This window comes from Triticum dicoccoides, chromosome 4A (genome assembly GCF_002162155.2).
Source record: "Triticum dicoccoides isolate Atlit2015 ecotype Zavitan chromosome 4A, WEW_v2.0, whole genome shotgun sequence".
Lineage (NCBI taxonomy): Eukaryota > Viridiplantae > Streptophyta > Magnoliopsida > Poales > Poaceae > Triticum > Triticum dicoccoides.
In genome coordinates this window covers 430,315,024-430,327,511 of record NC_041386.1, presented here as the reverse complement: position 1 = coordinate 430,327,511, position 12,488 = coordinate 430,315,024, and the positions used below count along the sequence as shown (strand labels likewise).

The following is a 12,488-nucleotide window of genomic DNA, read 5'->3' as shown; positions in this document are numbered from 1 at the left end:
AGACAAGAAAGGAAAAAATAATACCAAGAGACTTCTCGAAGATCAAGTTAACCGAAAAAATGACGTGGCAGAGATCTGATGCACACATGGAACACATTACTCAACCATTACAATTGATTTGCATTCGATTTGCTTTTCAGTTTTAACCGAAAAGGAAGAAGACCGATGCGATAGCAGCCTTCCTTCGGGCATGCAAATGATGGTACACGTTCACATCTAAAAATGCATCCGGTTTTCAAAAGATCAAAATTTGTATAATCCGAGCACCTGCCTTCTTCAATTGCTCTGTTTTGGTTTGGAGTTGGCTTCTACCCATACTCCAAGCCTTAAATCCTCCATATATAAAGGGAAATGGCATGACACTGTATGATTAACTCTATGTTGGACGGATTAGAAGTTATATGCAAATATTAATATAATTACACTTGTCAGGACCAAATAGAGAGGGAGCATTTGTCGACTCCGTTGCACTAGGCATGTCACTTCGGTGCCGAGAATGAAGTACACCACCTTGAAACCTAACGACGCCACTCTTCCAAGGTTGGTGTTTCCACGCCGATAGTCTTCATATCTCTGATACTTGTTGGGTAACATAAAGCAAAGGCCTTCAGTCACGGCTTAAACTAAATCATAGGAAACAGATTAAAGAGAATTAACAAGTATATTCATTTTCTCTCGACTATCAAAGATGACAAAGATTGCATTTAGCAACACGAGGCATCATTATGCTTGTGTTCTTTACAAAATACCATGTTTTTTTATTTGGAAACAAAATAGTCTGCTTACATTTGTAGAAACAACTCAAAATTTTCTTTTAGTAAATTATGGTGGACACAGATCAACACTTTGAGTGAGTGTGTTCTGGTAACAAAGTGCTTCGATTGTGCCACTTAAACAAAAAACACCTATGCAATAGGGAAAATCAATTGGACAACGCTACTATACATACCATGACTTCAACTGAGTGTAGCTCTTAGTGCATCCCTATGAGAGGAAACAAAGGATCTTGACACGTGAATTTTATTAACATGAAAAAAAATTACATTTCAAGCTTTTCCGGTTATGTCAAATAACATGTTAACATTAGTTTAAACATATGTATAAGGAATCACCAAGAGCCAGCTCTACAAGTATTTCACGTGAAGAGTAAAATAGAAGGGCTAGCATGAAAGAAGAGTATTAAATTCATGCTCCAACCAACTCATCCAAAAGTCCGAATTGATGGAGGAAGACAAGCAATATATTTCAACACTCACCCTCACGTCTAGATTTATTTAGTCCTTAAACGTGGGATCGATGTAAGCCGTAGAACCTTTTTTCAATACTGCGCTAGCAGGGTCTTCAACTCAAGACCTCTTGGCTCTGATACCATATTGAATTCATGCTCCAACCAATTGCTCCAAAAGTCTGAACTATGGGAGAGGGTGGAACATCATACTCCAACAAAGAGTACTCACCTAAATGGATATCTGGCCTTGCAGCAGCTGTTGCATCAGTAAGGACCATAACTTTCTCATAGTCCAATGCCACAGCGTCATAGACAGTCTGTCAGATGAAATTTGGTGTTTGAACACCTAAAAATCATCACATATACACATCTCAATAAATGCAGCTGCCCAATGTGATATTGGACAATCATCAAGCATAAACAAAGGGATCAATATTTGTTCTAAAACCAGGCAATGGAAACAATCTTTGTTCCTTGCAAATTTTAAGAAGATTGTTGCATTGCACAAATTTTCCCTTATGGGATTCATGCTCGTAAGAGCAGAGTTATTGCCATCACATGCAATTTGAAAACATGAGATAAGTTATAAACAGGAAAAGGAGTCATAAGAAACAAGTAATGATACAGTTAAAGAAAAGAGACAGACATTACAGCAATCGATTACCGTTGTAACAAAACAAAAAAAGACTAAGAAATAACTTCTATATCAGTCAGTGTGTATCAGTGCTTACCAACAATTACCAAGTTCTTCATTCCTAGTGTTTTAAGAAGAGAATCAAGGTGTGTCGCAAAAAAAGCACTAAATCTCGTCTTCACCAACTTATAGTCGCCCTCTTTGATAAAAAGCCCGCCAGCCAGCTCTGCACCTTTCAAGCCTTTCACTGTTGGACCCTTTCCTCCAGAGTACAAGTGTCTGCAAAAAAGTTCGACATCCCTTCCAGAAGGGTCATGCTCTCTGACAACCTACATAGTATAGTTCATCGTCAATTGATGCCTCAACTCTAAGAATGGTGGCAGGGCCTAGACATTAAAATTACTCTAGCCTACTTTCTAAAGCACGCTAGTTTGTGAAGAAAGAGGGGAAAGTGTGTGAGGGAGTCCTGGATTAGGGGGTCTCCGGACAGCCGGACTGTTGGACTATGAAGATACAAGATTGAAGACTTCATCCCGTGTCCGGATGGGACTTTCCTCGGCGTGGAAGGCAAGCTTGGCAATACGGATATGTAGATCTCCTCCCTTGTAACCGACTCTGTGTAACCCTAGCCCCCTCGGTGTCTATATAAACCAGAGGGTTTAGTCCGTAGGACAACAAACAATTATACCATAGGCTAGCTTCTAAGGTTTAGCCTCTACGATCTCGTGGTAGAACAACTCTTGTAATACTCATATCATCAATATCAATCAAGCAGGACATAGGGTATTACCTCCATCAAGAGGGCCCAAACCTGGGTAAACATCGTGTCCCCTGCCTCCTGTTACCATCCGCCTTAGACGCACAGTTTGGGACCCCCTACCCGAGATCCGCCGGTTTTGACACCGACATTGGTGCTTTCATTGAGAGTTCCACTGTGTCGTCATCATAGGGAAGGATGGCACGTCTCGTTGTCAAGGACAACATCACCTCTGGGGGAACCCTGGCTGTAGGCCAAACTCTCCGACTAGGCAGCTTCGTCATGACCGCCCGCTCGGCCGCTGCGCCGACGATGACTTCTTGGGTCATCGAAAATAGCCTCCAAATCGGCTAGAAATTCACTGAGCAGATGGATCCAATGGAGCTCTCATCTTTGAACGAGCTCTTGAATCGCATCGCTGCTCTGGGAGTCGCTACGGAATACAATCGGATTGGGCTTAAACCCGACCAAAGGGAAATTAACTCTCCACCGGTCACCCATCAGATAGCGGTGGTGGAAGAGCAATGCGGCGATTCCCCCTGTATCCCGAGGGCGAACTATGTCCGGATTCCCGAGATCTCCGAGTCGGATACCCGCTCACGGGAGGACATCGCCCTAACCATGAACCTAGAATCAGGTTGCATATCGAACCTGCGGGGCAACATCCCGAAGCCCGAACTTGCAAGATCAGAAACTCCCCCGCCCCGGGGTCTCAGATTGGGTCGAGGTCCAGACTTAAATCCACCCACCCACCCATATACAATCGATCTTTCCCACATTAGGCAAGAGCCCAAAGAGACAGTACATCACTATTGGGCCAGATTCCTCCTTGTAATGAACAAGGTCAAGGACTGTCGCGAGGAAGACGCAATTTGTTCTTTTGCAACAATTGCACGGACAAGGGAATCCTCAACGCCATAAGTCACCGTGACATAGCGCACGTCGCTGACCTGGCGGCCATAGTACGAAAGTACTGTGCGATGGAAAGTGCTTGGAAAACCCAAACAAAATTTTGGGATAATCCGTCTCTGACAAAACCCCCAGTCCGAACTAAAAGGGTGCACTCTCATAAGTCACCCGACTCAATTACAAAGAAGCAAAATCCCACTACAGGGCGTGGAACCGTATTGGAGGGATGGCTTAACGAGCCCTGCAAAATTCATAGTACAGCAGATACCATACCAACACATAGCCTTAGAGCATGTTGGGTACTCCGGCAGGTGGCCAAGAGCGGTGAGGATCTCCTCATCCAAAACACCTCAGAGCACCCTCCCGTGGATAACAATACAGTATTGACAGTTGATACGTCTCCAACGTATCTATAATTTTTGATTGCTCCATGCTATATTATCTACTGTTTTGGACATTATTGGGCTTTATTATCCACTTTTATATTATTTTCGGGACTAACCTATTAACAGGAGGCCCAGCCAAGAATTGTTGTTTTTTGCCTGTTTTAGGGTTTCGAAGAAAAGGAATATCAAACGGAGTCCAAACGGAATGAAACCTTCGGGAACGTGATTTTCTCATCGAATAAAACTCAGGAGACTTGGACCCTACGTCAAGCCACGCAATAGGAGGCCACGAGGTAGGGGGGCGCGCCTACCCCCCCAGGCGCGCCCTCCACCCTCGTGGGCCCCCTGTTGCTCCACCTACGTACTTCTTCCTCCTATATATACCCACGTACCCCCAAATGATTAGATACGGAGCCAAAACCCTAATTCCACCGCCGTAACTTACTGTATCCATGAGATCCCATCTTGGGGCCTGTTCCGGAGCTCCGCCGGAGGGGGCATCGATCATGGAGGGCTTCTTCATCAACACCATAGCCCCTCCGATGAAGTGTGAGTAGTTTACCTCAGACCTACGGGTCCATAGTTAGTACCTAGATGGCTTCTTCTCTCTTTTTGGATCTCAATACAATGTTCTCCCCCTCTCTTGTGGAGATCTATTCGATGTAATCTTCTTTTTGCGGTGTGTTTGTTGAGACCGATGAATTGTGGAATTATGATCAAGTCTATCTATGAATAATATTTGAATCTTCTCTGAATTCTTTTATGTATGATTGGTTATCTTTGCAAGTCTCTTCGAATTATCAGTTTGGTTTGGCCTACTAGATTGATCTTTCTTGCAATGAGAGAAGTGCTTAGCTTTGGGTTCAAGCTTGTAGTGTCCTTTCCCGGTGACAGTAAGGGCAGCAAGGCACGTATTATATTGTTGCCATCGAGGATAACAAGATGGATTTTTTTTCATATTGCATGAGTCTATCCCTCTACATCATGTCATCTTGCTTACGGCGTTACTCTGTTTTTAACTTAATACTCTAGATGCATGCTGGATAGCGGTCGATGAGTGGAGTAATAGTAGTAGATGCAGGCAGGAGTCGGTCTACTTGTCTCGGACGTGATGCCTATATACATGTTCTTACCTAGATATTCTCATAACTATGATCAATTCTGTCATTTGCTCAACAGTAATTTGTTCACCCATCGTAGAATACTTATGCTCTCGAGAGAAGCCACTAGTGAAACCTATGGCCCCCGGGTCTATCTTTATCATATCAATCTCCTACTACTTAGTTATTTACTTTGCCTTTATTTTACTTTGCATCTTTATCATAAAAATATCAAAAATATTATCTTATCATATCTATCAGATCTCACTCTCGTAAGTGGCCCTATAGGGATTGACAACCCCTATTTGTGTTGGTTGCGAGGATTTATTTGTTTTGTGCAGGTGCGAGGGACTCACACGTAGCCTCCTACTGGATAGATACCTTGGTTCTCAAAAACTGAGGGAAATACTTACGCTACTTTCCTGCATCATCCCTTCCTCTTCGGGGAAAACCAACGCTGTGCTAAAAGAGGTAGCAAGAAGAATTTCTGGCACCGTTGCCGGGGAGGTCTACGCAAAAGTCAACATACCAAGTACCCATCACATACCCTTATCTCTCGCATTACATTATTTGCCATTTGCCTCTCGTTTTCCTCTCCCCCACTTCACCCTTGCCGTTTTATTTGCCCTCTCTCTCTATCCTCCCTCTATTTGCCTCTTTTTGCCCGCTTGCTTTTTGTTTGCTTGTGTGTTCGTTTGCTTACTTGTCGTTATGGCTAGTCCCTTATCATCTCCATTGTCTCCCGAGAATGAAATTCTAAATTGTAAGCAAAGGGAGGGGGAAATCTAAAAGATGCTTGGTATAGAATTTGCAATGCTCAAAATAAATCTACTAGGAAGCAATCTACTACAGTTCTCCTTCGCAATTTTTATGTAGGCATTACTCCTTGGCACCATTATGTTCTTGATACTATTACCGGAGGGAACTTTTTGGGTAGCCATACTTTTGATTCTTATAATGCTATGTTAGATTTATTTGGATCACCCCCTCTCTTGGTTAATGGAACTATATTAACATTGGATCATGTAATGCAAAGGCTTGATATTATTGAAAATAAGGTTTCTACTATAGAGTTAATTGAAAATTTCGATAAAAAGATCAACAACTGAATCTCTCAATATGGATCTAAAGTAGAAGTTACTTTGAAAGATATTAAAGAAAAGGAACCCATAGTTAATGAGAAAATAAATCACGATTCCGTTAGGATTGATAAACTTGAGAATATTATTACCAACTTGGGAACCGCTTTTTATTCCGTAAAGAATACTCCGAATCCCTCCACTAAAGTTGCCAAACTTATGTACGTTCCTAAAAATAAGAGTGAATAATCTAGTAAGGAAAATGCGGATCTCAAATCTATAAGTGTTCATCCCAATCTTTTTGCTATCATTAAGGAACCATTTGTTACAAATGAATTTTTCGATCTTGTGCCTAAAAGCTTGATAATTAATGAAAAGAAAGAAATTCCTAAAGATGGTAGATGCCTCATTGAAGAATTGCCAACCAAATATGGCAATACCTAGATCTATTCTTGCTTGTTATGCCTAGCTAGGGGCGTTAAACGATAGCGCTTGTTGGGAGGCAACCCAATTTTATTTTTATTCCTTGATTTTTGCTCCTGTTTAGAAATAAATAAATTATCTATGCTCTGTTTTGGTTGTGTATTTTGTGTTTAATTAGTGTTTGTGCCAAGTAGAACCGTTGGGAAGACTTGGGGAAAGTCTTGTTGAACTTGCTGTAAAAAACAGAAACTTTAGCGCTCACGAGAACTGCTGTATTTTTTATTTGGAAAGTGATATTTAGTTAATTCTTTTTGTAGATGATTAATAGATAAATTCCTCACGTCCAGCAATTTATTTTAGAATTTTGGGGGTTCCAGATCTTGCGCTAGCTACAGATTACTACAGACTGTTCTGTTTTTGACAGATTCTGTTTTTCGTCTGTTGTTTGCTTATTTTGATGAATCTATGGCTTGTAAAATTATTTATAAACCATATAGAAGTTGGAATACAGTAGGAATAACACGCATATAAATAAAGAATGAGTTCATTACAGCACCTTGAAGTGTTCTTTTGTTTTCTTTCGTTAAAGGAGCTCACGAGATTTTCTACTTTAAGTTTTGCGTTGTGAAGTTCTCAAGTTTTGGGTAAAGATTTGATGGATTATGGAACAAGGAGTGGCAAGAGCCTAAGCTTGGGGATGCCCATGGAACCCACAATATAATCTAAGGACACCAAAAAGCCAAAGCTTGGTGATGCCCCAGAAGGCATCCCCTTTTTCGTCTACTTCTATCGGTAACTTTACTTGGAGCTATATTTTTATTTGCCACATGATATGTGTTTTGCTTGGAGCGTCTTGTATTATTTGAGTCTTTTCTTGTTAGTTTACCACAATCATCCTTGCTGTACACACCTTTTGAGAGAGCCATACAAGATTTGGAATTTGTTAGAATACTCTATGTGCTTCACTTATATCTTTTGAGTTATATAATTTTGCTCTAGTGCTTCACTTATATCTTTTAGAGCACGGTGGTGGATTTGTTTTATAGAAACTATTGATCTCTCATGCTTCACTTAGATTATTTTTAGAGCCTTAATAGCATGGTAATTTGCTTAAAATCCTAATATGCTTGGTATGCAAGATTAATAATAAAACTTTCTTATGAGTGTGTTGAATACTAAGAGAAGTTTGATGCTTGATGATTGTTTTGAGACATGGAGGTAATAATATCAAAGTCGTGCTAGTTGAGTAGTTGTGAAATAGAGAAATACTTGTGTTGAGGTCTGCAAGTCCCGTAGCATGCACGTATGGAAAACGTTATGCAACAAATTTGAAACATGAGGTGTTATTTGATTGTCTTCCTTATGAGTGGCGGTCGGGGACGAGCGATGGTCTTTTCCTACCAATCTATCCCCCTAGGAGCATGCGCATAGTACTGAGGTTTTTGATGACTTGTAGATTTTTGCAATAAGTATGTGAGTTCTTTATGACTAATGTTGAGTCCATGGATTATACGCACTCTCACCCTTCCATCCTTGCTAGCCTCTTTGGTATCGTGCATTGCCCTTTCTCACATTGAGAGTTGGCGCAAACTTTGCCGGTGCATCCAAACCCCGTGATATGATACGCTCTTTCACACATAAACCTCCTTATATCTTCCTCAAAACAGCCACCATACCTACCTATTATGGCATTTCCATAGCCATTCTGAGATATATTGCCATGCAACTTTCCATCATTCCGTTCATCATGACACATTCATCATTGTCATATTGCTTAGCATGGTCATGTAGTTGACATTGGATTTGTGGCAAAGCCACCGTTCATAATTCTTTCGTACATGTCACTCTTGGTCCATTGCATATCATGGTACACCGCCGGAGGCATTCATATAGAGTCATCTTTGTTCTAGTATCGAGTTGTCATCATTGAGTTGTAAATAAATAGAAGTGTGATGATCATCATTTTTTAGAGCATTGTCCCAAGTGAGGAATAAATAAAAAAAAGGGGGAAAGGCCATAAAAAAGAGAAGGCCCAAAAAAGAGAAAGGCCATAAAAAAGGCCCAAAGAAAAAAAGAAAATGAGAGAAAAAGAGAGAAGGGACAATGTTACTATCCTTTGCCACACTTGTGCTTCAAAGTAGCACCATGATCTTCATAGTAGAGAGTCTCTCATGTTATCACTTTCATATACTAGTGGGAATTTTTCATTATAGAACTTGGCTTGTATATTCCAACAATGGGCCTCCTCAAGTGCCCTAGGTCTTCGTGAGCAAGCAAGTTGGATGCACACCCACTAGTTTCTTTTGTTGAGCTTTCATATATTTATAGCTCTAGTGCATCCGTTGCATGGCAATCCCTACTCGTTGAATTAACATCAATCGTTTGATTAGCCTCGTTGATGTGAGACCTTCTCCTTTTTTGTCTTCTCCACATAATCCTCCTCATTACATTCTATTCCACCTATAGTGCTATGTCCATGATGATAGCATTCTTGTGTGACAAAAATGAAACATGACTAAACCATATGATTTTGTAGGGATGAACTTTCTTCAGCCATGTTATTTTGAGAAGACATAATTGCTTAGTTAGTGTGCTTGAAGTATTATCATTTTTATGTCAATATGAACTTTTGTCTTGAATCTTTCGGATCTGAATATTCATACCACAATTAAGAAGAATTACATTAAAATTATGCCAAGTAGCACTCCGCATCAAAAATTCTGTTTTTATCAATTACCTACTCGAGGACGAGCAGGAATTAAGCTTGGGGATCCTTGATACGTCTCCAGCATATCTATAATTTTTGATTGCTCCATGCTATATTATCTAATGTTTTGGACATTATTGGGCTTTATTATCCACTTTTATATTATTTTTGGGACTAACCTATTAACCGGAGGCCCAACCCAGAATTGCTGTTTTTGCCTGTTTTAGGGTTTCGAAGAAAAGGAATATCAAACGGAGTCCAAACAGAGTCCAAACGGAATGAAACCTTCGGGAGCGCGATTTTCTCATCGAATACAACTCAGGAGTTTTGGACCCTACGTCAAGCCACGTAACAGGAGGCCACGAGGTAGGGGGCGCGCCTACCCCCCAGGCGCGTCCTCCACCCTTGTGGGCCCCCTGTTGCTCCACCGACGTACTTCTTCCTCCTATATATACCCACGTACCCCCAAACGATCAGATACGGAGCCAAAATCCTAATTCCACCGCCGTAACTTTCTGTATCCACGAGATCCCATCTTGGGGCCTGTTCCGGAGCTCCGCCAGAGGGGGCATCGATCATGGAGGGCTTCTTCATCAACACCATAGCCCCTCCGATGAAGTGTGAGTAGTTTACCTCGGATCTACGGGTCCATAGTTAGTAGCTAGATGGCTTCTTCTCTCTTTTGGGATCTCAATACAATGTTCTCCCCCTCTCTTGTGGAGATCTATTCAATGTAATCTTCTTTTTGCGGTGTGTTTGTTGAGACCGGTGAATTGTGGGTTTATGATCAAGTCTATCTATGAATAATATTCGAATCTTCTCTGAATTCTTTTATGTATGATTGGTTATCTTTGCAAGTCTCTTCGAATTATCAGTTTGGTTTGGCCTACTAGATTGATCTTTCTTGCAATGGGAGAAGTGCTTAGCTTTGTGTTCAATCTTGCGGTGTCCTTTCCCGGTGACAGTAAGGGCAGCAAGGCACGTATTGTATTGTTGCCATCGAGGATAACAGGATGTTTTTTTTCATATTGCATGAGTCTATCCCTTTACATCATGTCATCTTGCTTAAGGCGTTACTCTGTTTTTAACTTAATACTCTAGATGCATGCTGGATAGCGGTAGATGAGTGGAGTAATAGTAGTAGATGCAGGCAGGAGTCGGTTTAATTGTCTCGGACGTGATGCCTATATACATGATCATACCTAGATGTTCTCATAACTATGCTTAATTCTGTCAATTGCTCAACAGTAATTTGTTCACCCACCGTAGAATACTTATGCTCTCGAGAGAAGCCACTAGTGAAACCTATGGCCCCCGTGTCTATCTTTATCATATCAATCTCCTACTACTTAGTTATTTACTTTGCCTTTATTTTACTTTGCATCTTTATCATAAAAATACCAAAAATATTATCTTATCATATCTATCATATCTCACTCTCGTAAGTGGCCCTATAGGGATTGACAACCCCTATTTGCGTTGGTTGCGAGGATTTATTTGTTTTGTGCAGGTGCGAGGGACTCACGCGTAGGCTCCTACTGGATTGATACCTTGGTTCTCAAAAACTGAGGGAAATACTTATGCTACTTCGCTACATCATCCCTTCCTCTTCGGGGAAAACCAACGTAGTGCTAAAAGAGGTAGCAACAGTCTTCGAGACCTTCGCCTCAAATAATAGGCGTAAGCGAGCACTCCGCAGCCTTGCCGAAGTCTGCCATGTGGCAGTAGTGAATCCATGAAGTGACACGGCAATCACCTTCAATGCCAGTGACGAACCTAAATTCCAAACAGCCCGAGCACCAGCCGCCTTGGTCCTTAGTCCAATTGTGGACGGCTTTCGGCTGACTAAAGTGCTCATGGACGGCGGCAGTGGATTAAGCCTCATTTATGAGGAGACTCTTCAAAAAATGGAAATAGACAGAAACCGTATTGAGCAAAGCACCACGACCTTCCGAGGAATCATCCCTAGTCGGGAGGCACGTTGCGCTGGGAAAATCACACTAGATGTGGTATTCGGCACTCCGGAGAATTACAGGTCCAAAGAAATTACATTCCAAGTGGCCCCGTTCATTACCGGATACCACGCCCTTCTAGGGCGGGAGGCATTCATGATCTTCCAAACCATACCCCATTACAGGTACATGAAGCTCAAAATGCCTAGGCCCAACGGAATCATCACTCTAGCTAGTGATCCGGACATAGCACTCTGCACCGAGAACAAAACAGCCGCACTGGCCCTCGAGGCATCATCTGAAGCCCTTGTGGCAGAGGAATTAACCGCGCTGCGTTCCACAATGGACAGGGACGACGTGATACTAGACAAAAGATTCAAGTCCACTTCTTTTAAACCAGCGGATGAAATAGTCAAATTCCAAGTCCATCCAACGGACCCCATAAAAAACGAATCCATCGGGGCACACTTAAACCCTGCTGTAGATGCCGCACTACGGGAGCTCCTGCGCGAGAATTGGGGTATATTCGCCTGGCACCCTTCAGACATGCCAGGAATCTCATGCAGGCTAGCCGAGCATAGCCTCAACAGTTTAAAGGGATTCAAGCCGCTCAAGCAGACTCTTCGGCGTTTCTCCGAACCTAAGCGACAAGCCATGGGAGAGGAGCTAGCCAAGTTACTGGAGGCCGGATTCATTAGAGAAATAAAGCATCCGGACTGGCTCGCAAACCCGGTGATGGTACCGAAAAGGGCAAATCCTGGCGCCTATGTGTCGACTTAAAGGACCTTAATAAGGCTTGCCCAAAGGATCCCTTCCCCCTCCCTCGCATCGATCAAATTATCGACGCTACCACAGGACACGACTCATTGTGCTTCCTCGACGCATACTCCGGTTACCACCAAATTAAGATGGCGGAGTCCAATCAAGCCGCAACGGCATTTATCACTCCATATGGCCCCTTCTGTTTTAACGCAATGCCCTTCGGGCTCAAAAACGCCGGCGCAACATATCAGCGCATGATTCAGACATGTCCGGAAAAGCAGATCGGAAAAACAGTGGAGGCATACATAGACGATGTGGTCATTAAAACCAGACACGTCGACTCCTTAATAGACAACTTGAGGCTCACGTTCGACAATCTCCGAACATACGACATTAAGCTCAATCCGGAAAAATGCATTTTCGGCGTACCCGCCGGAAAGCTCCAGGGCTTTATCGTCTCTAGTAGAGGAACTGAAGCAAATCCGGCTAAAATCCGAGCTCTGACGCAGTTGTCTATCCAAACTGACCTCAAGCAAATCTAGAAGTTAACT

At 42.2% G+C, this 12,488-nt stretch overlaps 1 pseudogene; it reads right to left on the bottom strand.

Annotated features, from left to right (window-relative positions):
• Window positions 1–518: 518 nt before the first annotated feature.
• The window catches only part of LOC119288941, a 31,461-nt pseudogene continuing 19,491 nt past the window's right edge, over window positions 519–12,488 (bottom strand).